A 26,900-nucleotide genomic window follows, 5' to 3' on the forward strand; every position below is an offset into this window, starting at 1 on the left:
TATGAATGGACCTGCTTTGTGCTTCTGGTTTTATTTCAAGCTATTCCGGTAATTTGAGATTTATTCCTGTTTACTCAACCCCCACTGCGATTCATAAAGTTCTCCAAAATCAGACCAGGTCCCTAAGCGCTGCATCAAACCTTCCGCTGACGGACATTCCAACTCCTATCCTACTTCATTTACTGTAAAAAAAAATCCTCAGTTCATGTTTAATTGATTCCTTATCAATAATTCAGGCCTACAACAAAATCTTCATGACTCGCTTTTTTAAAAAAAAGTATCAGAATAAGGATTGAGAAAGTGAAAGCAGACATTGATGAGGATCAAAGACTGTTTGATCAAAAATAGTCACTGGAACGGACCCTTAAGGATTTCCTCCAACACTATTGCAGTGACGAACATGTAACACGAGTGACGTCTAACTTGTGCATGTTAAGAACAAACATCATCTGCTATGACCTATTCTTCGCTTTTCCATGGGAGAGTCGGGCATATGTTTAAAACCGAAAAGAAACATGGGCTTTCATCTTCCTCCCACTCTTGTGCCAGCAGCTCATTATTATGTCAAGAGCAGCAGCTCAGTTTCAAAAGTGAAGATATCCAGGCACATGACGTGGATTTGACAGTTTACCATAATCTGTGGGTTTACACAATCCATTCTGAAGGTTATTTTATTGCAGCTGTACCCCACATTTGTTGAGAATACTTCCCCCTACAAAATGCTATTCAAACTTTATTTCAAAGCTTCATTCCCCCATCTCATTTGTATTTAGCCATTTTCTGAATATATCCATCTTGCACAAGTTAAAAATCTTTAATTTCCTGTATCATAAATAACCATACTGAAAATTTGCAAACCTGATAAAGCAGAAGAAATAACAATCAGAGTTGGTATTTCTAATTAGCTTCTTTTTCAGTCCACGACATGCAAATAATTAGAGCAGCAATCTCAAGAAAGGGAATAAAATGACTCTGCAGTATGCAAAGCTATATTAATTAGCAGATATATTTCTCATATCAATATTTCTGATTAATTAGTCATGCCTCATTCCAAAGGGGTGTGAAGTATTACTGCCTCACTCCGGTGTGTTTAAAGTCAACTCAGAGTAAATTTATCATCAAAGTATGTATATGTTGCCACATACTATCTTAAGATTTATTTTCTTGCTAACATTTACAGGAAAATAAAGAAATAAAATAAAATTTATGAAAACTACTTATACAATTATTTATTCAGAGATACAGTGCAAAACTGGCTTTCAGGCCCAAAGAGCCAAGCCACCCAGCAACCGACCTATTTAACACTAGCCTAATCACAGGACAATTTACAGTGACCAATTAACCTACTAATCAGCATGTCTTTGGACTGTGGGACGAAACTAGAAACCCATGTGCTCAGGAGAGAGATGTACAAACTTCTTGCAGAGATCTTTGGAAATGATCTCTGAGGCCCCAAGCTGTAATAGCTTCATGCTAACCACTGCATTACTGTGGCACCCTGCAATTGTGTAAACAGGGACTGACAAACAAAGACATTTTGTGCAAGTAAAAAATACTGAGAACATGAGTTGTTGAGTCCCTGAAAGTGAGTATGTCCACTCTAGAATCAGTAAAGAGTTGAATTGAGTGAAGTTATCTCTGCTGGACTCAGGAGCCTGACAGTTGAAGAGTAATAACTGTTCTGAAACCTGGTGGTGTGAGACCAAAAGCTCCTGTACCTACTGCCTGATGGTAGTAGCAGGAAGAGTGCATTATGTTGTAATAATGTTCCATTATGAGTTAACGAGTTTTGGATTTCAACATGATTGCAGTTCAAAGTTCAAAGTCAATTTATTTTCAACATATATCTCACCATAAACAACCCTGAGATTCCTTTAATTTGGAAGTTTTGTAAGTAGCCTGCAACACGTTGCTGTGGTTCACTAGCGCTATCTTGGCTAAATTGGTTTCTGCAGAAAAAGCCTCTGGTATCCTTACAGCACATGGCAGGGGCTCCTTCCTGATCTGTTACTCGATATCCAACACTTACCAAGCACAAAACAGCAACGCTTCCATCCTGCACCGACTGTCAGCTCATTGCAAGGTGGAATCTCAGACACTGAGCTGCCAGATATCCTTATTTCCGGAAGGAGGTGTGTTTAAACCCCAAATTTCACATTCATGTAAGGCAATGTTTCTAAACAAAAATGCATTGGGTATTTAATGTTGGCTCCTAACTGGTCAAGGATGCCTGAGAAACAAGTACATAGTTCCAAGTCAGTGTGAGCTGGTGATCAGTGAATCAAGTGGGATTTACAATGCACACCAGATTTTAATTCCAAACCTTATTTAATTAACTGAATTTAAATGTCCCACCTGAAGTGATGGGACTTTTTTTCAGGAGCAGGATTAGTCCATTCAGCCCATCAAGTCTTCTCCACCATTTGATAATGGCTGATTTATCTTCCCTCTCATCCTATTTGGAATTTGAACTCACTTCCAGTTCATTTGCCAAGGCATCTAGATTACAAGTACACTATTTTAGCATCCAGAGTACAGAGGTGTTGTCTTACTTTAACGCTATAAAGCCACCCAGTTAATCAGCTGTTTTCACAGCAATTCGACTAGATAAGGCATTGAGTGTTTGAAAGATTCCATTGGGGATGGTCCTAGCTTCATGCCAGGTCTGAAAATTTAAAAAAAAAATGCAGGCCATAAACATTAGAAATTCTGCAGATGCTGGAAATCCAGAATAACTCACACAAAATGCTGGTGGAATGCAATGGGTCACACAGCATCTATGGAAGGGAATAAATGGTCAACGTTATAGGGGGAGACATTTCCTCAAACATGAATCAACCTCCTGACAAACCACAAACTCTTAAAAGGCCTCTCATCTCTTTAACACATTTAAGCAATTAGAAAATCATTTCATCCTTAATAGGGAAGGAGAGCCCATTATATGAGATGAATATTGAAAGGCACCTTGAACGTTGAAAGGCCTAGATAGAGTGGATGTGGAAAGGATGTATCCAATAGTGGGGTCTCTAGGACCAGAGAACGCAGCCTTAGAATACAAATTCAGCAAGTGATCACACTAAAAGAATCTGTTAAATGAAATGAATACAGTTACTGAAGACTCCAACTGTGAGGGTACTAATTAATAACAGGGAGATTAAAAACAGGAAGAGTGACTAGTTTTCATCAAATGAGGTCAATACTTTCCTTCAAATTTACAATCCCTTCTAAAAATTATAGTGAGCAAGTTTATCTTAAGAACTTAAGCAAATGTTAGGAATAAAGTGCAAAATTTATTGAATTCCAGTAAACTATTCAGTGCCACAATAGTGCAATGGCTGGCATGACACTTTTCCAGCTTGGGGCATTGGGAGTTCAGAGTTCAATTCTGATGACACCAGTAAGGGGTCTGTATGTTCTGCCCACGGAATGTGTGGGTTAGTAGGTTATTTTGTCATTGTAATTAGGCTAAATTGGGATTACTGGGCGATGCAGCTCAGAGGGCTGGAAAGGCCACTTCCACGCTGTATCTCTAAATAAAATGATTAGCAGTAAGTTAAAGCCTCCAATCCCACAAAACCTACTTTAGCAACCAACTGCAGCAATTCCCGCTTTCCCGAGTGAATTTATGATCTGTGTTGCTAAATTATTAATGTGCCGGTGGGGGTTTGCCTTTAGAACAGAGCTGAGAAGGAATTTCTTTAGCCAGAGAGTGGTGAATCTGTGGAATTCATTTCCAGACAGCTGTGGAAGTGAAGTCAATGGGTATACTTAAAGCAGAGGATGATAGGGTCTTGATAAGTAAGGGTGTTAGAGATTACAGGGAGAAGGCAGAAGAAAGGGGCTGAGAAGGATAATAGATCAGCCGTGATGATGGCTGAATGACCTAAACCTGTACCTATTTCCCATGGTCTTCTTGATGCCCTCCATTGGTTGGGGTCGAGCATGGATGTTGCATCTCAGCTTCCTACGCGATATGCAAGCCAGGGCAGTATGAAAGCTGCTGCCCATGCAGGAGGCTCCCCTTCTCCATGCAGCTGATGAATCCAAAGGAACGGCAGAGACCGATAGAAGTTTGGCACCAGCAGCGTCACAGGAGTTGCCAGACAGCGTTGAACTCAACCTTAGGGACTCCAGCTCTGGATTTTTTTTCCCTTTTGGTTTCACTCGAAGTCTTCCCTGTGTAGCCGCAAGGCAGGGGAGATTTAAGATCAGAGTTACCCTTCTCCTAGGTGAGCTGCTGACCATGGCTAAGGAGCCCCATCAGGCTGGTTTTAAGGTGCCAGTAACCCACTTTTGCCCCTTCTCCTGTCAGTAGAAACAGTTCACTGGGCTTAGTGGCTAAGCCACATGAGAAGGCCAGAGGCTGGACATAGCCTCTCAAATAGTCAGAGGCTATTGGGAGCATTTCATTGATAGTGGGAGGCTATTGCCATTACCACCCCTTCCCACGGCTATAACTACCTTAATGAACCAGTGGTCAATAAGACCAACCTATGGTCTTAAGTGTGCTTTTGTCACAAAACAGTTCAGTGCACCATTAAACAAACACTGTGTATGATGCTTTATAATTAACTCAGTATTGTTAATTTATGACCTACTTCACAGTATCAGCCCAAAAGATTTGAAGTAAAATTCATCAGTTCATTTAAATGTAGGGCAGTTTTAATTGCATTGTGTCTGAAGATTTAGCTTGTATCACAAAATTTGCAGAAAAATAGGCTGCTGCGAATGCTTTCCTATCTAAAAAACCGCTTGGATTAGAAATTCTGCAAATGATCACACAGAAAGAATCTGTTAAATGTAATGAATTTAATTACTGAAGACTCCTACTGTGAGGGTACTAATTAATAACAGGGAGATTTAAAAATAGGTAAAGTGATTGGTCTTCACCAAATAAGGTCAATGCTTTTCTTCAAGTTACAAATCCCTTCTTAAAATTATAGTGAGCAAGTTTATTTTGAGAACATAAGCAAAAGTTAGGAATAAGTTGTAAAATTTAGTGAATTCCAGTGAAATATTCAGCTCCAAGATGGTGTAGTAGTTAGCATGACACCATTACAGCTCAGAGTTCAATTTTGACCCCATCTGTAAGGAGCATGCATGTCCTCCCTGTGGAATGTATGGGCTTTTTCCAGGTCCTCCAGTTTCTTCCCACAGTCCAAAATAGTCCAGTCATGCAGTACCTGTTAGAAGGTTAAATGGTCATTGTAAGTTGTCTCATGATAAGGCTAGGAGTTGCTGGGCCAGAAGAGCCTAATCAGCATTGTATCTCTAATGAAATGATTAGCAGTAAATTATAGCCCCTAATCCCAGAAAACCTACTTTATAATGCTGCAGCAATTCCTGCTTTCCCAGGTGAATTTATGGTCTGTTTTGTTAAATTATTAAATTGCTGGTGGGGTTTGCCTTTTTAGTGTAAATAATATGCATCTTATTACACATAAACATCTTTTATTTCTGAAAACTACATTAAATAGAGAATGTGGAAAATTACAAAGTGATAAACTAATTGTGGAGTTTGCATAATATAAGTAGCTGAATTTCTAACCGGTATTTAAGCCCTGAAATAATTTGATCCCCTCAGAATATTATAGCAACCATAAATCTGTATCTAAAGCAGTGATGGCCAGGGAGCTGCTCGGGGCCATGAATTTTGCTTTGGTTATTTTCTCTTCACCAGTAGTAATGTGCTTTGCTGGCTCTGATCGTCAATGTTCCATGGACAGAGCTCATGATTAAATCAACTGCTGCTGAGAAATGTGTTAGGGATTATTATTTGGAGGGTGAGTAGTCCTGGATAGCATAATTATGGATGAACTAAGACGAGGACCAGTCTTCAGGAAAAAAAAACTTGTACACAATTTAACTTCGATCTGATACTCGAAGGCTTACTCTTACCAGCTCATTACTAGCATCAGCAAAGAGGAACAGGAGCCTGAAGAAAAAAACACTCAGTGTTTTAGGAACACATTCTTTTCTCTGCCATCAGATTTCTGAACAGACATTGAACCAACCCATGAAAAGTACTTCAATATTTTCGCTCTCTTTTTACACTACTTATTTATTATATATATATATTTCTTATTGTAATTTATAGTATATTTTATTATAGGAGAATATATGTGCTTGTATCTGTTTTATTGTAATTTAATTTATATTTTATGGACTACTGTGGCAAACAACAAATCCAGCTTAACACACTCAAAATGCTGGAGGAACACAGCAGGTCAGGCAGCATCTATGGAGAGGAATAAACAGTTGACGTTTCCGGATGAGACTGTTCATCTGAATTCACAATGAAAGGACTCAGCCTGAAAGGTTGACTGTTTTATCCACTTCCACAGATGCTGCCAGACCTGCTGAGTTCCTCCAGTATTTTGTGTGTGTTACTCTGGATTTACAGCATCTGCAGAATCTCTTGTGGTTATAATTAGCACATGCTTATGGTGTATTTCAGTAACAGTTCAGGACAGGTATATTTTATCACTCAACCTTTTGGTTAGTTGCACATCATGAAACATCCTTCAACATTTAAAAAAGGGCTATTTTTGTGGATCTGGAGTTTGTACTCAGAAGCTTTTGGAACAGACACTAGTATTGTATATTCAAAGGGATTCTACTGGTTGGGATGTACTACTACTGTAATTATGTAATTCTGTAGATTTATCTGGCTGTATTCCAAAAGTTAAGATGGTTCTTTAAGGTTGTTATAGCTGGGAGTGGTAGCAGGGATAAACTCCCTCTAACTATTAAATACTCCCAGTGGTGTGCATCTCAAATAGCCTCTGACAACCAAGTCCAGCTCCTGGCCTTCACGTGTGGCTTAGCTACTAAGCCCAGCAGAACCATTTCAATTCAGGCAGATAGGGCTCATCAGCCATGGTTGGAAACTCATCTAGGAGAAGGAAAACTCTGATCTCAAACCTCCGCTATCTCACATTCATTCATGGGGAAGGCGTCGGAAATAAACCCCAAGGGAAAAATCTGGAGCTGGATTCCCTTAGGCAGTCCTACGTTGAGGTCAATGCTGACTGGCAACTCCTGTGATGCTGCTGGTACCAAACTGTATCGGTCTCTGTCATTCCTTTGGGATCATTAGATGCATGGAGAGGGGGAGACTATTTCATGGACAACAGCTTGCTCTCCATATCGTGCTGCCCAGGCTTGCATATCTAGATAGTTCGGACGCAATATCTACAGTCAACTCTGACTGATGGAGGCCCTCATTCATGTATACGGCTGAAGGTCAATAAACTTAAACTTGAACTTGACACTGCACATTAACTCTTACAATTAACATTGTTTCAGCAAAAACATTTCATGGATTTGTATTAAATGTCCTCTATTCCTATTTTTAGAGATGTTGATCTACATTACATATTTATAGACCTTGGGAGTTATTTGGTTCAGTTTTGGGAAAGGGCTGTTTATTCAACTTTAATCACCTGCTGTACATATTAAGAGTGGGAATAAGGCATTTGGCCCCATAAGCACTGTCCACTAATCTATAAAGCCATCTCTGGAAATCTCAGTGTTACTTCCCCAATCCTTTTCTGCAGTCTCACCAGTAGCATTCTTGACCATCCACCCCAATTCAAATATGCACTTAGAAAGATTGTATGAAAATATACATTCTCCATTACATTTCAAAACAAGAAAATTAAGAATATTACCAATCTGTGTTGAAAATAGAAGACCATTTTGACCAGGTAATAATGTTTAAACAGTTAAACAGCCGCATGGTTAGTCCAATATTCGTTGTACACACATCTAACACTGTGGTGGGTAGTGCTGGGTAAAGAATTTGAAGTATAATCTGTGATCCTTGGTCTGGACAACTTATGACCCAGGCAAGCATGTTTAGAGTCTGAGGACAAACATCATTACTGGAAAATTAATGGCCTTTTTCTCCCCTTTGAATATTCCAAGCAAGCAGTTCCAGAGGTAGAAGCGGCAGCTGTTTTGGTGGAAGGTCCTTTCTTCCTGGGCTGGAAAAATAATGAAGAACACATATCAGAATTTCAGTTGGTAGAGGGACCAGCCAGAGATGAAGAGGCTTGATTCTGAGTCAGGGCTGGTTTAACCAAGTTAGGGCAGCATCATTAGCACAGTCACTTCACAGTGCTAACGATCACCGACTTGGGGTTCGCTTCCCGCTGCTGCCTGTAAGGTGTTTGTGTATTCGTCCTGTTACCACGTGGGCTTCACTAGAACGTAAAAGATAGGAGCAGGAGTAGGCCATCTGGCCTATTGAGCCTGTTCCGCAATTTAATAAGATCACAGCTCATTGGGTAGTGGACATAGGTCCACTTACATGTCTTTTCCCCATAAACCTTAATTCCCCTACCAAAAATCCATCTAACATGCATTTAATGAGCTGGCTTCTACTGCTTCCCGGGGCAGAGAATTCCACAGAGTCATTCCTCCCTGGGAAAAGCAGTTTCTCCTCATCTCAATCCTAAATCTATTCCCTGAATTTTAAGTCTACTTCCCCTGTATCCCTCTGGGTGTTCAGTTTCCTCCCACATTTCAACGACATACAGTTAAAGCTAGTGAGTTGGGGGCAGACTATATTGGTGCAGGGAGTGAGGCGGCACTTGGGAATTGCCCCCAGCACAAACTCCGAATGTTTTGGCTATTGATGCAAAACGACGCATTTCACTGTACATTTCGAAGCACGTGTGACAAATAAAGCTACTCTTTTTAAAAAAAGTTGGCAGTCTGTAATTAGTTTTCTCTCGGAAGAGGGGAACAGCAGCCAATGCCCACACAGGACTCCATGATTCCTACCGGCAAATATGTGGGAATGCAGACATCACGGTTGTCAGTGTTACTTTTCAAGTAGCACTTATGAACAGGGCCAACCTCAAATCTTCATGCATAACTTAAGTTAACTGCACAACTTCAGGGTACGAACAATGACGGAATTTGTGTCGTATCTTCATGATTCATCCACATATCTCTGGAGAATTTGAAGTTATGTTTTATCAAGAAGAATAATTGTCAACAACTTGAAATTTCACATAAATGAAAAAATGGCGATGCAATACTTTTGAATGACTTTGAATTAAAAGTAGTCTGTGCTAGTTTGATCACGATACCTCCAATATACATATTGTTACACTGATCCATCGTAGGCAAAGTCCTCCCCACCTTAGAGAACATCCGCAAGGAGAACTACCATAAGAAAGCTGTGTCCATCATCAAGGCCATGCTCTCTTCTCACTCCTACCTTAGGTCCCACACACTGAGCTCTGGAACACTGATTACCCTTCAACCATCATGCTCCTGAATGTGTGGATAACTTCACTCAACTCATTCCACAACTTGTGAACTAATTTTCAAGGTTTCCATCTAGCTATAATTTATTTATTATGTATTTATATTTTTATTATTTTAAATGTTCACATTGGTTCTTCATTAGTCTTTATTTGTGTGTAGTTTTTCATTGGTTCTATTGCATTTCTTTATTTGCCTGTGAATGCTTGCAAGAAAATTAATCTCAAGGTAGTACATGTACTTTGATGATTACTTTGAACTTTTCTCGAAGAATGTTTTATATAATGAGCTTGTGAGCAAGATATGCTTCAACAGCAATCCTGATTTGACTTTAACCAGAATAGCTGGTGTTATTGGTGATCAAGATATCCGGTGCACCTACTACAATCTTTTCAGAATTACTCTAATGTAAAGTGGCTAATGTGAGACAGTTGGATTGTCATCTGTTCTGGCAACAACAATTAAACCGGCTGGATCAATGCCACACTAAAACAAGACAGACTTGTGAATCCTGCGCTGATGAGGGCTGCAAACAACCTCCTGGAATAAACACAAAGGCAGGCTCAATAAGGAACGTCAGGATCACCACCACAGGGCCCTGAGAGAAGGAAAAACATGGTGATGGATAACTTCACTCACCTCAGCTCTGAACTAATGCCACAATCTATGGACTCACTTTCAATGATTCTACAACCCATGTACTCAACTATCTGTCTGTCTGTCCTTCCATCCATACCTCTCTCTCTCTATCTCACATTTTATCTCTCTTTATCTGTATGCCTGTCTATCGATCTACTTATTTATTTATTTGCATAGTTTGTCTTTTTTGCACAAAGGATGTTTGTCAGTGGTTTGTGTGTAGTTTTTCATTAATTCTATTGCATTGCCTTGATTTACTGGAAAATGCCTGCAAGAAAATGAATCTCAAGGTTGTATATGGTGATATATACGTACGTTGATAATAAAATTACTTTGAGTGTTGATTCCCTTGAGACAATGCCTATTGAACAACAAGTGACTATCAAAAGATTGCCACAGAAGGCACAACTCAACCTGCAGTCAAGTTCCTCCAAATGAGAACTGGGTTGATTTCTGTGAGCTAAGAAATTCAGAGACATTTTAAAATTCCATGCATAGGAATTATTGATGAGTTTCCTTTCAATTGCTTCCACACACAACTACACTGTATTACTGGAAAGGATAGCAAGGAGTTGCATATCAAGTTTTTCTTTTACAACCTCAGGACATCGCAGGTCACCTTACTGCCACTGAAGTACTTCTGAAGAGCAGGCGCTGCAGGAAACAAAATGGCTTATTTGTGCACAGCATGCTTCCAAAAATGGTATTGTGCTTTGGTGATGATCAGGACAAACACCTGGTCCAACAGATGCCACCCCCTGGTAAGGCACTGAAGTGTTCTCCAGGGATGAAGGCCCTGAACTAAGTTTTCTTTGATGGCATGGACAATCTGTTTTGAAACAGGTCATTTCTCCAATTAGCTGCCCTGTTCCAACAATGACCTTTTATCTTTAAAACATTGACTCCAGTATCTTGCTCAAAACTTGCTCTACTGAAATTTAGATTTGCGTATGTGCTGTTTAGGTGTGTGTGTGTGTGTCTGTGTGAACACAGAAGCCTACAGCACATTACAGGCCCTTCAGCCCACAATGTCGTGCCAACCAGGTAACCTGCTCTAGAAACTGCCGAGACTTTCCCTACCGCATAGACCTCTATTTTTCTAAGCTTCATGTACCTATCGAAGAGTCTCTTAAGAGACCCAATTGTATCCCCCTCTGCCACCTTCATTGGCAGTGCATTCCACACACCCACCACTCTCTGTGTGAAAAACTTACCTCTGACAACCCCTTGTACCTGCTTCCAAGCACCTTAAAACTATGCCCCCTCGAATTATTCTGATAATGCATGGTCCTCAATCCAGGCAACATTCTTGTAAATCTCCTCTGCACTATGTGTGTGCGTGTGCATGAGAGAGAGAGAGAGAGAGAGAGAGCGAGAGAGAGAGAGAGAGAGAGAGAGAGAGAGAGAGAGAGAGAGAGAGAGAGAGAGAGCGAGAGAGAGAGAGAGAGAGAGAGAGAGAGAGAGAGAGAGAGAGAGAGAGAGCGAGAGAGAGAGAGAGAGAGAGAGAGAGAGAGAGAGAGAGAGAGTGTGTGTGTGTACGTGTGTGTCACATGCACGTTATTATCATGGCTCCTGAATGTGTCAACCATAGAACTCTGGATAGTCTTCTCTAGGCTGGATGAGAGTAAGGTTAAAAAATAAATAGAAAGTTAGTTTCTACTTTAAAAGTTCCATTTATCTTTATCCTCTTATGTGAGTAACACTGTGCTCTGCACAATGTTCTCTTCTGAACTTTACTGTTATTGATTTGACAGCATTGGTAAGCAGAGGGTTGAAGATGCAATCCAATAAAATCTACATTTTATCCTTTGTCCTATATTTCAGCTGTACAATGATGCACATTTAGTTAGAGATAATAAGGTTAACATCTAATTTTAAATATTTTACTCGAATTTCCTTAACCAGGTTCTTGTAATGTCAAACTCTAGGGAATGTTTCTTTCCATAAATATGCTTTTTAAGCTCTGACAGATGACAATCAGAGTACAGTCAGCTGCTCTCAACTGCTGAACAGCAGCATCAGTTTGATCTGCTCGTCCTCTGACCCGACCATATTTCAAATTATCGTTGGTGACACATAAGTAGGCAGTTTTACTTTAAGTGCCAGAGGCCAATGCCATCCAGTTCTTTTATGATGGAATTTTAGAACTAGAATTCAATTGTTTGGTACATTACATTTAGTGGCCACTTTACTAACTACCCCCTCTGCCTAATAAAGAGGCCTCTGAGTTCATGCTCGTGGCCTTCTGCTGCTGTAGCACATCCACTTCAAGGCTCAATGTGTTTTCCAGTCAGAGATGCTCTTCTGCACAGTGCTGTTGTAATAGATAGATAGATAGATACTTTATTCATCCCCAAGGGGAAATTCAACATTTTTCCAGTGTCCCATACACTTATTGTAGCAAAACTAATTACATACGGTATTTAACTCAGTATAAGTATGATATGCATCTAAAATCTTTGAGTTGCTGTTGCCCTCCTGTCAGTTTGAACCAGTTTGGCCATTCATCTCTCATTAACCACATGTTTTCACCCATGGAACTGCCACTTACTTTTTGCATCATCCTCTGTACACTCTAGAAACTGGTGAGTAAAAATCCCAGGAGATCAGCAGTTTCTGAGATGCTCAAACCACCCATCCTCGCTCCAACAATCATTCCCCGGTCACTTAGTTCACATTTCTTCCTCATTCTGATGTTTGGTTTGAACAACAGCTGAACCTCTTAACCATGTCTGCATGCTTTTATGCATTGCGTCACTGCCACATGATTGGATGATTAGATATTTGCATTAATGAGCAAGTGTGCAGGGGTACCTTATAAAGTGGCTACTGAGTGTGTTTTAAATATTGTACAGATGAATTATCACCTTACGGTAAAAGTGCCACAATTTAAATTTTGTTTAAGGCCGACTTCTTCCAGTTCTAATGGTGACCTATCAACCTGAAAGGATAAATTTTCTCCCGTTTTGCGTTTTGCAATGAAATACCGAGACTGCAGAGCTTCTATTTGTCACAAATGTATGCCTTCGTTTTGCATCAACAATCCTTGAGGATGTGCTGGGGGCAGCCTGCAAGTATCACATGCTTCCAGAGCCAATATAGCACGTCCACAATTCACTCACTCTAGCCCTAAGTGTACATCTTTGGAACATAGGAGGAAACCAGAGCACCCAGAGGAAACCCAAATGGTCACTTGCAGTATGGGCATAGTTACAAGATAAGAGGTCAATTAGTGTAAACAAAGTGTAGGAATTTCTTCTCACTGGTACCTATGGAATTTTCTACTTCTTGATGGTCACAGAAGCTGGGTCAGTAGAGGTACTTAAAAAGGGAGCAGAAACTCTTTTGAAAAACAAGGGGTTGTATGAGGAGAAAAATGGAAAATAGGGTTAAGAGAGAAAATAAAGCAGCCATGATGGAATGACAGAGCAGACTCGATGGGCCAAATGGCCTAAGTCTGCTCCCATGTGTTATGGTCCAGAGTCCTTTCAGAGAGTGGTGGGAATCGAACCCTGGTTTGTGATGGCTGATATTGCAAAGCAATGGCACTACCTGCTATGCTACCACGCAGCACAAACACATCCCATTGCAGACTACAGCAATCCTTGGATAAGGTGCAGTCCCCCATCCCGATCTATTACAGTGGCAGGAAGTTCAGGGATCGGGGTCCGTCACTGACATTCGAGTGGGAACTAAATGGGTTGGTCCGTGTTGCTGCATTGGGTAAGGTACACCTCAGGAGGGCTAATAAAGTCACAATATATGAAATACTAACATTAGTTACACTAAATCAACGCAAAATGCCATGGTAGTGTAGTGGTTAGCGCAATGCTATTGCAGCTTGGGGTTTGAGAGTTTCATCCTGGCGTCCTCTGTAAGGAGCTGGTGTGCGTGGGTTCTCCCCGGGTGTTCCAGTTTCCTCCAACAGTCCAAAGATGGCCAGGTAGGTTAATTAGTTATTGTAAGTTGTCCCACAGGTTTAAATTGGGGTTGCTATGGGTTGCTGGGCAGCGTGGTTCAGAAGGCCGGAAGGGCCTATTCTGCACTGTTTTGCTAAATAGAAATAAAAATAAAACACATGATGGCATCAATCAGAATTAATTCATTTTCACCGACTTTTGTGTCAGCAGTGCGGTGCAAAGTCATATAATTACTATAAATGACCAAATTAAGTAAATAATGGAAAAATGGGACCGGCAAGGTAGTGTTCATGGATACAAGGCCCATTCAGAAATCTGATGGAGGTGCGGCAGAGTCTGGTTCTGAGAGTTTTCAGGCTCCTGTACCCTGTAGTGAGAAAAGGGCATGTCTCAGACGATGAGGTTGCTTCGTGATGGATGATTCAGGGAGCCTCAATCCGGATTCTTCCACTATTTCCTTTAGCAAGGGAGACCTTCAGTACAAGGCAGTTCAAATCCAACAATGGATATGACTTACAATGTGCTCATTCTACTGAGAAAGCCCACACACCCTCGATTGCAGGCATTCAGAAAAATCCTGGAATAGATAAGTAACCTCTATTGAGCCTCCTCAACTCCTTCACTGATTGTTAAGTTCAAAGTAAATTTATTATGACAAGTTTGTGTATGTCATCATGTTCATTTACTGGCAGGCATTCACAATAGAACAGAAAAGTACAAGTAAATCAATGAAAAGCTTACCACAAAGACTGACAAACAACCAAGGTGCAAAAGAAGACAAATTGAAAATTTTTAAAAAGTAACAATAATATTTAAGTACACCACAGTTAGTGTGACACTATTACAGCTCGGGGTGTCAGAGTCAGAGTTCAATTCCGATACTATCTGTAAGGAGTTTTTATATTCTTCCCTTGAAACACATGGGTTGCCTCCGGGCGATGCAGCTCCCTCTCACAGTCCAAAGATGTACCAATTAGTAGGTTAATTGGTCATTGTAAATTCTCCTGTGATTAGGGCTAGGGTTCAATAGGTGGGGTGTGGGTGGTGCGGGTTGTTAGGCCGGAAGGGTTCCATGTTGTACTTCCAAATAAATAAAATACATAAATAAAAGTCACAGCCATAAACATGTGTTACTGTGAATGATTGCTATTCTGAACAAGACTCCAGAAATAGAATAACACCAGATGGCAACTTATTTACCATTTGAGATTCAACTAATCCCCGTGATCTCCATTGTGCCACTTTCTATCAGGAGATTGCTCTGGGAATTTCAGTTTGCAGTGCAGAGGCATAAATGAACAGGCATAACTCCCGCATCTTGGAGATGTTTGGCTGTGCAGTCATCCAAAGTGTATCCTCACACATTCAAATATAAAGCATCCTTGCAATCAAACCATTCCAGCTGTCCCACCTAAGGCCCTTTATATGAAATAAAGGTACAGGTTTTAGTCATTTGCAATTGAACCAAGACTTAGTCCTCATTGAAAATCAGGCAATGCTCAACAAGTCAGGCAGCATCTGTGGAAAGAGAACCAGGTTAATCTTACAGTTCCATGAACTGTAAAGTACAAATTGAGAGTATTTTACCATTATGTAGTTTTATTTAGCTATATACATGTATATGACAGAATGATAATGAACTTGCAAGATGATAATTGCTATGTTTAATATTTAAAATGAGTACAAGAGGCAAACTACTTTTCAATTACATTGGTGACATCAAGGGCTGTCTGAGGACTCTGATTAATTTATTCTTTATGTAAGAAAGTGAGAGTAACAGAGCCATAAACTTGTCAGAAGTGTTACACCTGTCTAACTCTGACCTCCAACTAAACTCCAGTGTGGCCAGTTTCTAACACTACAACTATTATACCTCTGGAAAGCTTCCCACTATTCAGGACATTTACAGAGACAGGTGTGTAAAAAGGGCCCGAAGGATCATTGAGACCTGGGTCACTCCAACCACAAACTGTTCCAGCTGCTACCATCTGGGAAATGGTACTGCAGCATAAAAGCCAGGACCAATAGGCTCTGGGACAGCTTCTTCCACCAGGCCATCAGGCTGATTAATTTATGCTGATACAACTGTATTTCTATGCTATATTGACTGTCCTGCCGTACATACTATTTATTACAACTTACTAAAATTTGCATATTGCACATTTAGACGGAGATGGAATGTAAAGATTTTTACTCCTCATGTATGTGAAGGATGTAAGTAATAAAGTTCATTCAGTTCAATGCAATTTGTTACGAGGGGCAATAGGAACAGTGAATCAGTCAGTGACAGCAGGTAGAAATGTGGAGAGTGAAGTTATTCCCTCTGGTTTAATACCCTTCAATTATCAGGCTCTTGAACTTCACTCAACTTCACTCGCCCCATCACTAAACTGGTCCCATAACCTATGGACTCACTTCAATGTCTCTCCATTTTATGCTCTCGATATTTATTGTTTGTTTGTTTGTTTGTTTATTTATTTTTCTTTTGTATTTGCGTAGTTTGTTGTGTCTTGCATGTTGGTTGTTTGTCCATCCTGTTGGGTGCAGTTTTTCATTGATTCTATTGTGTTTCTTGGACTTACTGTGAATGCCAACAAGAAAACGAGGTTGTATTTGGTGAAATATATGAACTTTGACAATAAACTTACTCTGAACTTGGAACTTTGAAGGTGCAGTGTCCATAACTGAAAACTGTCCTTCAAACTGTTTGTTTCTGGAGGCATGACAAATTCATCACAGAAGCTGAATGATGTACAGTTGCTCAGTTATGCTACTCCTCCTTTCTATGCAAAACATAAAACTAATTGAAAGTTAAGCACAGGAGAATGTGTCTTAGTTTCGTTTTTACTTTAAGCGAGGGACGCACTTACGACATGGTAGCGTAATGACATTCACGTACTTCTACATATAAACCATAATGAATTATGTAAACAACAAAGAATGCTCAATCAAACAATATATTTACAATATTACTCAAATATTAAACACACAACATTCCTCCCTGCTTAGCTAAAACTCCAACTCAATATAGAAAGCATCTCAACTTATATATTTACAGTACACTCTATAATTCAACTACTATATAGACATCCACAGCAGAGTCAATTTTAAATGATCCGGTTCAGGCCTGAAGATTTAATTGGGGAGACCCTCTGCTTGGCAATGAGACTTGCGGCTGTGAAACCAATCTCAGGTTCTGCAGCCTCTACCGTGGTGGTTGTAAGAGTTGAATCTGAGACAGCGGGAAGAGGTTCTGAAGGCGGTAGCCAACTTTCTTCTCTAACAATTGCCTCTGCTCTCCTCAACCAATCAACGTGTTGTCTCCCAATGACATCAGACGCAAATCCACTGTGAAGGAGAACGGCCCAGTCCTGTCCTTAATCCTTCCCAGTACTGACTTTTGATCACCTCTGTAGTCCCTCACCAGCAATGCTTGTCCTGGGGTGAAACATTGATCCTCATTGATTGAAGAGCCCTCAATTTGTCTCAGCTATTTGTCCTGCATCCTCCTTCTGAGTTTGATTTTGAGTAGATCAAAGCGTGAATGCAAGGGACAACCCAGGAACAGTACAGCCGGTGAGTTGTTGCTTGTGTTGTATGCTGCATTACAGTATGCAAGGAGGAAATTGGCGAGCTTTTGATCCAGTGTTAGTGTAGTGTGTTATACTGACATTGTTCACAGTGTGTCCTTTAGACTCGGGATGGGACAAATCTTTTTGCCAAGCCAGTGGTACAGTGCAGATGTAAAATGTCTTACTCCATTCATTTTCAGAAATGAATGAAACTATTCTGAAACAATCTGTGGTCCATTGTTACTGACTGAGTGTTCTGGAACACCAGTCAATGTGAAGAGCCTTCTCAACACATCTATGGTGTGTGAGGATGTATTGGAGGCTATTGGGAACACTATTGTCCACTTTGTAGCTGCATCCATCCACTACGGCCTGGAAATTTGTGCCCATGAATGGTCCAACAAAATCCACATGAATCCTCTGCCAGAGCAATGCAGGCCATTCCAAGGGATGGCAAGGTGTTGCTCTTGGCATCAACAGGCAGTATTGGCATCCCAAACAATACACGGCAAGCTGTTCAATCTACTGATCTATCCCAGGTCACCAGATGAAGCTTCAACCCAATGCTTTCATTTTGACCATGTCTCAATGACTGGTATATAGTCCGTCCAACACTTTAGCTCTCTGCTTGGATGGTGCACCAACTCTCAAGCCCCACATAAGGCAACCTCTGTCAAGGGCAAGTTCATCCCAGCACAGGTAAAAATGGAGGAACTGAGATTTTTATTGCACATTCCAACCATTTTGGGTTGCCATTTAGACCTGAGGCAATGTGAGTTCTTTTCTAGTTTTCCTTTGGAACATCTCTCCTGTAATAGGGAGACTTTCCATTTGCACTAGGGAGAAGGCATCAAGAGGAATGTCCTCTTTTGCAAGTTTTTGAGATATTTCCTTTTCCAAGGGTGAACAGGACAATCCATCAGTATTTCCATAATTAGTTGTTATCTTGAATTTGATCTTGTAATCATGCCCATCAAGAAACAGAGCCCATCACTTCTGTGCTACAACTGTTAGTGGAACACCCTTCCATGGATTGAAAATGGACTCCAGTAGTTGATGATCAGTAATAAGGATAAACTCTCTCCCATACATTGAAACGCTTTACATCCCTAACCAGACTCAAGGCCTCTCTGTCAATCTGTGCACAATATTTTTTCTGCAGCGGTAAGGCAACATGATGCAAAGTCTATGGGGCATTCTCTTCCATCACCTATACCATAAGGCAAGGTGTCACAGGTAAGCTTCACTGGATGACGTGGATCATAATGTTTGAGTACAGTCTCCAATATAACCGTTTCCTTTACCTTTTTGAAAGCCACCCCACACTGCTTTGTCCATTGCCATGTCTTCCCAATCTGTAGTACTGAGTTCAAAGGGTGGAGCACAGTAGTCAGGTTTGGCAAGAACCTGTTATAGTAATTGACAAATTCTAAAAAGAAGACCGCAACTGTGACACATCCTTTGGCCTTGAGATGTTCGCCACTGCTTGAATTTTTTCAACTTACTTATGTAATCCTTGTGCATTAGTGGTGTGACCACAGTAAGTGATGCTGGGTTTAAAGAACTCACATACAGACAGACATACTTTATTGATCCTGAGGGAAATTGGGTTTCGTTATAGCCGCACCAACCAAGAATAGTGAAGAAATATAGCAATATAAAACCATAAATAATTAAATAATAATAAGTTAATCATGCCAAGTGGAAATAAGTCCAGGACCAGCCTATTGGCTCAGGGTATCTGACACTCTGAGGGAGGAGTTGTAAAGTTTGATGGCCACAGGTAGGAATGACTTCCTATAATGCTCAGTGTTACATCTCTACACGTGCTGCATCATACTCTGAGCCCATAATCTTCTAATCTTTTTAACACTGTCTTGAGATTTTGGAGTTGTTCCTTATCATCCTTACCGATAACAATGGTGTCATCCAGGTAGCACTGAGTTCCTGGAAATGCCTATTCATGTTCAGGAGATTCAATAATCTTCAGTGAACTGCCTGAACACCATCAGCTGTATTCATTGGAATCCCACTCATTCTACTGGATGTGTGCAGCCTGCCACCTCTTGGTTCAATGTGGCTTTACACAATCAGGAAATATTCAGTGAGGTAGTCTGGTCTCAGTTTACAAGTGGCCAATATCAATATGAGCAAACTGGCTCACTGTTACACCTTCGTGCAGTTGGATCACAGCGAGTTGGATCACAGTGTTTACTTCTAGCTTCAAAAAAGGCGCTCAAACCCCATTTCACCAAGTGTGATAACGTCTCTTGTCCACTGCAGTATTTATAGGCCCCCCCCCCCTAAACCATTTCCACTGAAATGTTTGAAAGATTCACTGCATCCATCACAGGACTGCTCTCAAAGTTAGTGAGTTGGTGAGAGTGTGTAAACAATGAGATGAGTGCCAAATTGGAGGCTTACATCTTTTATTACATTTGGAAATATTGCTCTCCGAAGAATCGGGTGTTCTGTTGTTTTGTCTATTCAGCAGTTTTCCAGAAAGCAATACCTCTGTAATCATAAGGGATGATACTGGAAAGCTGTGAACAGAGCTCTCACTATTCCTATTTATTGCTCAAACACAACGGTGATGGATTGAAACAGATTTCTGGTTTGAGTCTGCAAAAAACATAATAAAGAAAATAGATTATATACTAGAAATTAAAGGATAAGGAAAGCCTAGAGGGAACAGTTTCATACTAAGTCCTCCTACATCTATATAATTTAAAATAAAATTGAGGAATGTGTTTTCTGCCCACGAAGCTCTGACATTCGGAATTCTTTTAACGTTGATAGACCATGCTGAGTTAAGGAGGAACGGTTAAAGAGCACTCAGGAAAAGCTCCACACAATTAATTGGAAGTTCAGTGATTTGGACTAGCATAACAGACCTAAACCAGATGAAGCATTGTTAACCTATCCTTTTCAGAAGTTGTCACTTAATTTCCTTCAGGGGATGTAGCTCAGTGGAAGAGTGCTTGCTTTGTATGGATAAGATCCTGAATTCAATGCCTGGCACCTCCACACAGTGACCATGAGTTTTAGAGGTGGCTCGGTAGGGTAGCAGTGGGCATTATAGAATTACAGCGCCGGTGACCTGGGTTTAATTCCGCCATTATTTTTAAGGAATTTGTACGTTCTCCCCGTGATCATGTGGGTTTCCTCTGGGTGCACTGGTTTCCTCCCACATTCCAAAGATCTACTGGTTAGTAGGTTAATGGGTGTAATTAGGCAGTATGAGCTTATTGGGCTGGAAAGACTGGTTACCATGCTGCATCTCTAAATAAAAAACAAAATACATTTTCAGGTTACAATCCAGCTTTGAAGAAACAATTATTCAAACATAATGCAAAGATAATGCTTTTTTTTCTTTTTTAATTAACTTTTTGTAACTTGCAGTAATTTCTTTATATACAGTTGCCACAGCACAACAAATTTCATGAGTTATGCTGGTGATAATAATTCTGATCCTGTATCCTCATCTCCTGTCCGCTGTCCTGTCCAAGTGCTTCTCCCCTCAAGGAAGTGCCAGTTAGCAGGAGAATGGGAGAATGGGGTTTCCAGTCATACCTTGTTTCTTTCAGCAAAGGAACAAATTCTTGACCCATTGATGAGGGGCTCCACTCTAAAACTAGGCCTAATCCATCTTGCTGTGGCTGTATTTCCAGATAGTTAACAACATTGGTGGAATTTAACTTGTTTGTGGTTGGAAGTGGGAAAACAGCCCAGATCTTTCAAAGAAGCTTGATTTTCCTTGTAGTCTCAAAGAGGACTCCTGCCCGAAAGCACACTTAATCCCCTAAGGAAGGACAACTGTCAACAGAATACAAGGCAAAATGTTGTTGGCAGTCAGTTCTTCCTTTAGTTCTAACTCACAATTTACTGATCGGTTCTTTTCCTGTCTTCCTCTGTTTAATCTGTCTCTGCCTTACTCAATAACCCTGGCAGGCGATCTCCTTGGAATTCGAGGCCTAGTGTTCAATGATTGGTAGGTCCTGGGGCTAAAGCCGATGCCCAAGGATCAAATTGTTGGTTGTTAACGCAAATGACCCATTTCACTCTAAGCTTCGATGTGCACGTGGCCAGAGCCCTAAGTCTATGAATCTCTGCAAGTCTGCTGGGGTAGCTGAAGGCCCAATGCCTGCAATTCCACCCAAATCTGAGACCACTTAGAGACCACAAAGACGGCTTGTTCAGGGGTTACTGAGTTGTGCATAAGCATGGGTAGGAGGGAGGGATGAGGCTTGTTTTGCTGTTGTTATTTTTTTTTCCCCCAGGATTCAAGATCATTTAATGTCATTTTCAGTACAGGTGACTCTGACAGAAAATGAGAAAGTAGTGGTGGTCTGTTGTTCTGCTGAGCATTGTGGGCATGCTAATTTAAGTGCAGAATTTGCGGTGACTCTTGCGGCTCCCACTAGCACACCCTTGGGTGTGTTAGTTGTTAACACACATGACAGAGCTTACTGTATGTTTCAATATACACGCAATAAGTAAATTTGATTCTTGATTCTTGAGTTACAGAGATTCCTTGATATACTGAAAGCATATGTAAACAATAAAGAATGGCCCAGGCAGAGTTCTGCCAGTTTACTTCGCTGATGTGGTTTGGTGTGGATATCAGGAAGCATTACGACCAGCCTTGAGGCATAACAACTTCAATGGCATTCACTGCCATCGTGAAAGTCCTTTAAAAATATTAACCATCACCCTTTACAAAAGTATTGTTAGAATTTTCTTTGCAAAAATATTGATGGTTCATAAATGAAAATTAGTTGATTCTGAAATAGTTGTAAAATTATATGGTCCGTTATTCACTACAGGAAAGAATGAATGCCAGAGGGGCTTTTGACATCACAGGCAGCCTCGACAACTGACAGACTGGTCTGGTGTTCCTCAGAACCAGGCTACATTTATAATCATCAACATTTCTCATACTTCTTAATGCTGACCAGGACGACAGACATTGAAACATTAATATTTAATTAACATTTGATTATGATCGCAAAGGAATTTTCCATCTAAAATATTCACCATGCTCCACCCCATAATCCTTCAATTAGTGATAGTAACAGTCTGGTGTAAGCCTTAATGATGCATCTGTCAATACAGGCTCCCAGCCTACTGAATTAGAACACTGCAATCAAAGATACACAACATGGAAATCAGCCTTTCAGCCCATCGAGTTGCAACCACTCATCAACCACCCACTTACACCAATTCTACATTAATCCCTATTTTTCACCCTTTCCAAAATTCTCATAAACCTTACAAGTGCTCCCACTTACCCATAAACCGAGGAGAATCTACACTGGCCAATTAACTTGCCAACTCATACATAAGCCCATAAGGTATAGGAGCAAAATTAGGCCATTCAGTCCATCAAGTCTGCTTCACCATTCAATTATGGATTTTTTATTTTCCCACTCAAGCCCCATTATCCTGCCTTCTCATAATCTATGAAGTCCTTTCTGATTAAGAATCTATCAATCTCTGCTTTATATATACCCAATGACTCTAGAGCCATTGGTGCCAATGAATCCCACAGATTCACAATATCTAGCTAAAGAAATTCCTCCTCTTCTCTGTTCCAAGAGGGTGTCCTTGTATCCTTGAGTTCTATACTCTCCCAATATAGGAAACATCCACCCTCCCCCACATCCACTCTATCTGGGCCTTTCAACAGGTTTCAATGAGATCCCTCCTTATCCTTCTAAACTCCAGCAAGTATAGGACCAGAGCCATCAAATGTTCCTCATGTGTTAATGCTTGATACAAAAGCCTTAAAGCTCATACCATCAGGCTCAAGGACAGCTTCTATCCCTCTGTTATAAGACTATTAAATAGTTCCCTGGTATGATAAGATGGATTCTGAACCTCACAAATTATCTCATTATAATCTTGCACCTTATCAGATTCAGAATCAGGTTTATTATCACTGATGTGTGTCAGAAAATTTATTAACTTAGCAGCAACAGCACAAAGCAATACATGATAATACAGAAAGAATACATAAATAGATCAGTTTCAGTAAGTATATATATGTATATTAAATTGTTAAATTAAAAATAGAGCAAAAACAGAAATAATAAAAAAGTGAGATAGTGTTCATGGGTTCCGTGTCAATTTAGACATTATATGGCAGAGGGGAAGAAGCTGTTTCTGAATCACTGAGTGTGCGCCTTTACCTCCTTCCTGACAGTAACAATGGGAAGAGGGCATGTCCTAGGTGATGGGGGTCCTTAATAATGGACCTTGCCTTTCTGAGGCACAGCTCCTTGAAAATGTCTTGGATACTACAGAGGCTAATACCTATGACGGGACTGACTAATTTTACAACTTTCTGTTTTGGATCTTTGCAGTAGCCCCCAGACAGTGATGCAACCCACAGTATATCTACAGAAGTTTTTGAGTGTTTTAGTTGACAAACCAAATCTCTTCAAACTCCTAATGAAATATAGCTGTGGGCTTGCCTTCTTTATAACTGCATTGATATGTTGGGACCAGGTTAGATCTTCAGAGATCTTGACACCCAGGAACTTGAAACTGCTCACTCTCTTCACTTCTGATCCCTCTATGAGGATTAGTTTGTGTTCCCTTGTCTTACCTTTCCTGAAGTCCACAATAAGCTCTTTCATTTTACTAACATTGAGTGCAAAGTTGTTGCTGCAACACCACTCAATTAGCTGGTACACCCTCTCCTTTCCATCTGAGGTTCTACCGACAATGGTTGTATCATTAGCAAATTTATAGATGGTATTTGAGCTATGTCTGGCCACACAGTCATGGTTATGGAAGGAGTAGAACAAGCACAAACGCCTGAGGTGCACCAGTGTTGATTGTCAGTGAGGAGGAGATATTATCACCAATCCACACAGATTGTGGTCTTCCGGTCAGGAAGTCGACAATCCAATTGCAGAGGGAGGTACAGAGGTCAGGCTCTGTAGCTTATTAATTAGAACTGTGGTAATAATTGTATTAAATGCTGAGCTCTCGTCAATGAATGGCACCCTGACATAAGTGTTTGCATTGTCCAGGTGGCCATGTGAAGAGCCACTGAGATTGCATTGACTATAGACCTATCGTGCCATAGGCAAATTGTAGTGGGTCCAGTTCCTTTCTGAGGCAGGAGTTCATTCCAGCCATGAGCAACCTCTCAAAGCATTTCATCACTGTAGATGCTAGTGCTACTGAATGATATTCATTAAGGCAGCTTATACTACACTTCTTACACACTGTTATAATTGTTGCCTTTTTGAAGCACATGGGGACTTACAACCACAGCAGTAAGAGGTTGAGTTCCTGCCTGTTGGTTGGCACAATTTCTCAGGGCCTTACCAGTACTCCATTGGGTCCTACTGGCTTGCGAGGGTTCACCTTTCTTAAAGACAGCCTAACATTGGCCGCTGAGACAGAGATCACAGGGTCATCAGGTGCAGCAGGGATCTTCAAAGCTGTAGATATATTCTCCTTTTCAAAGGAGGCATAGAAGGCGTTGAGCTCATCTGGTAGTGAAGCATTGCTGCCATTCACGATATTAGGATTCACTTTGTAGGAAGTAATATCCTGCAAATCCTGTCAGTTGGTGTGCATCCGATGTTTCCTCCAACCCGCTCGGAATTATCTCCCTTGAAATAGCCCTCCACAAGTCATACCTCGTCTTCTTGTACAGACCTGGTTCACCAGACTTAAAAGCCACAGATCTAGCCCTCAGCAAATGATGTACCTCCTAGTTCATCCATGGCTTTTGGTTTGGGAGTATACAGCAAGTTTTCATAGGCACACAATCATCCACTCAGGTTTTGATTTGATCTCTATGAACAGTATACAAGACAAGCTTCTCACTGAATCTTAATGCATGTGACAATAGTAAACCAGTTCTAATTCCAACTCCAAATCAATCTTTAGTGGAAACTTCCTCTAACAGATTCTTTCAGTTGACAGTCTACCATCTTGTAATAGTCTAACTTTTGACATACTGGTGTAAATTAATATCCCTTTACAACAGCATACAATGCCAGTTCTGTACATATTTGAATGATAAAATGCAAATAATTTTCAAGTTATGACAAAGCAATTGATGACACATTCCAAACTTTTCCATATTTATTCTTCAATATGATTTGAAGAATCTTTTATTTAATGAGCTCTGAAGGAAGACTGATTTGCATGCTTTCAAATGCAAGGGTAATTCAATATGTTGATATTACAGCAGCACATCAACCTATACTTAGATCCCAACAGAAGAACAAACAACAATGGAACAGTGCCAACTTCACTGATCGGAGATTTTAGTCTTATATCAGCCTCTTAAAAAAAAAACCATTGAATATCAGCAAAGGAACCCATTCAGCCCATCGAATCTGTAAAAGCTCTTTCAAATTAGTCATGCTCCTACGTCCTTTCCTTGCAACGTTTTCTCTGCAAATATACACTCAGTGGCCACTTTATTAAGTACACCTGTACACCTGCCTATTAATGCAAATACCTTGCTGCAACTCAATGCATAAAGGCATGCAGACATGATCAAGAGTTTCAGCTGTTGTTCAGATCAAACATTAGAATGGGGAAGAAATGTGATCTAAGTGACTTTGGCTGTGGAATGATTGCTGATGCCAGAGAGGGTGGTTTGAATATCTCAGAAACTGCTGACCTCCTGGGATTTTCACACGCAGCAGTCTCCAGAGCAGGGGTTTCCAACCTGGGGTTCATGAACCCCTCAGTTAATGGTCAGGCTCATGAGCATAAAAAAGATTGAGAACCCCTGCTCTAGAGTTTAGAGAGAATGGAACAAAAAACAAAATAAAAACACTCCATGGGAGTTCTGTGGGTGAAAATGAGAGAGGTCAGAGGAGAATGGCCAGATGGTTCACACTGACAGGAAGGCGACTGTAATTCAAATAACCATATGCTACAACAGTGGTGTGCAGGAGCATCTTTGAATGCACAACATGTTGAACCTTGAAGAGGATAGGTTTTTGCAGCTGAAGACGACTAACATACACTCAGTGGCCACTTTTTTAGGTAGGGAAGGTACCTCGTAAAGCAGCCACTGAGTGTACACCTTTTGAAGACCACTATTAAATCTGTATCTGTAAAGCAATGTATTCCAAATCCCAGCTACTCAATGCAATGTAAGAACAAGAATATTTTTCTTTGTGTCACTGTTTATCTTGCCAACCATCTGTCCCTTTGGGTTACTGACCTTTCAGTGCTTCGAAAGAACTTCTCCATATTTAATCTGCACTACAGGATTTGCAACACCTCTGTCATATCCCTCAGCCCTTCTCAGTTCTAAGAAAGCTTTGAACTAAGTAACTGTAATTCCTCCTCCTTAAACTACTCTGGTAAATCTATTGTGGTCTTGCCAAAGTCTTCAAATCCTTCCTGAAGCGTGGCACTCAGAGCCCGACAAAATACTCCAGATTGAAGGCTTTTTCTAAGACAGCATAAACCCTCCGTCTTTTGCAATCTGTGTAGGCCTCCG

At 40.6% G+C, this 26,900-nt stretch overlaps 1 protein-coding gene across 3 annotated transcripts in view; it reads right to left on the reverse strand.

Moving 5' to 3' along the window:
• Positions 1–924: 924 nt before the first annotated feature.
• LOC132379976 (endonuclease V-like) overlaps positions 925–26,900 on the reverse strand; it is a 160,367-nt gene continuing 134,391 nt past the window's right edge. For 2 of the 3 annotated variants that reach the window (XM_059948401.1, XM_059948394.1), the window contains one exon: positions 925–7,988. The gene's annotated coding sequence lies outside the window, so the exon portion shown is untranslated. Of the gene's footprint in view, positions 7,989–19,935; positions 20,033–26,900 lie in introns of those variants that run through there. The other variant, XM_059948395.1, reaches the window with a different exon arrangement.

Source organism: Hypanus sabinus, chromosome 23 (assembly GCF_030144855.1).
Source record: "Hypanus sabinus isolate sHypSab1 chromosome 23, sHypSab1.hap1, whole genome shotgun sequence".
NCBI lineage: Eukaryota > Metazoa > Chordata > Chondrichthyes > Myliobatiformes > Dasyatidae > Hypanus > Hypanus sabinus.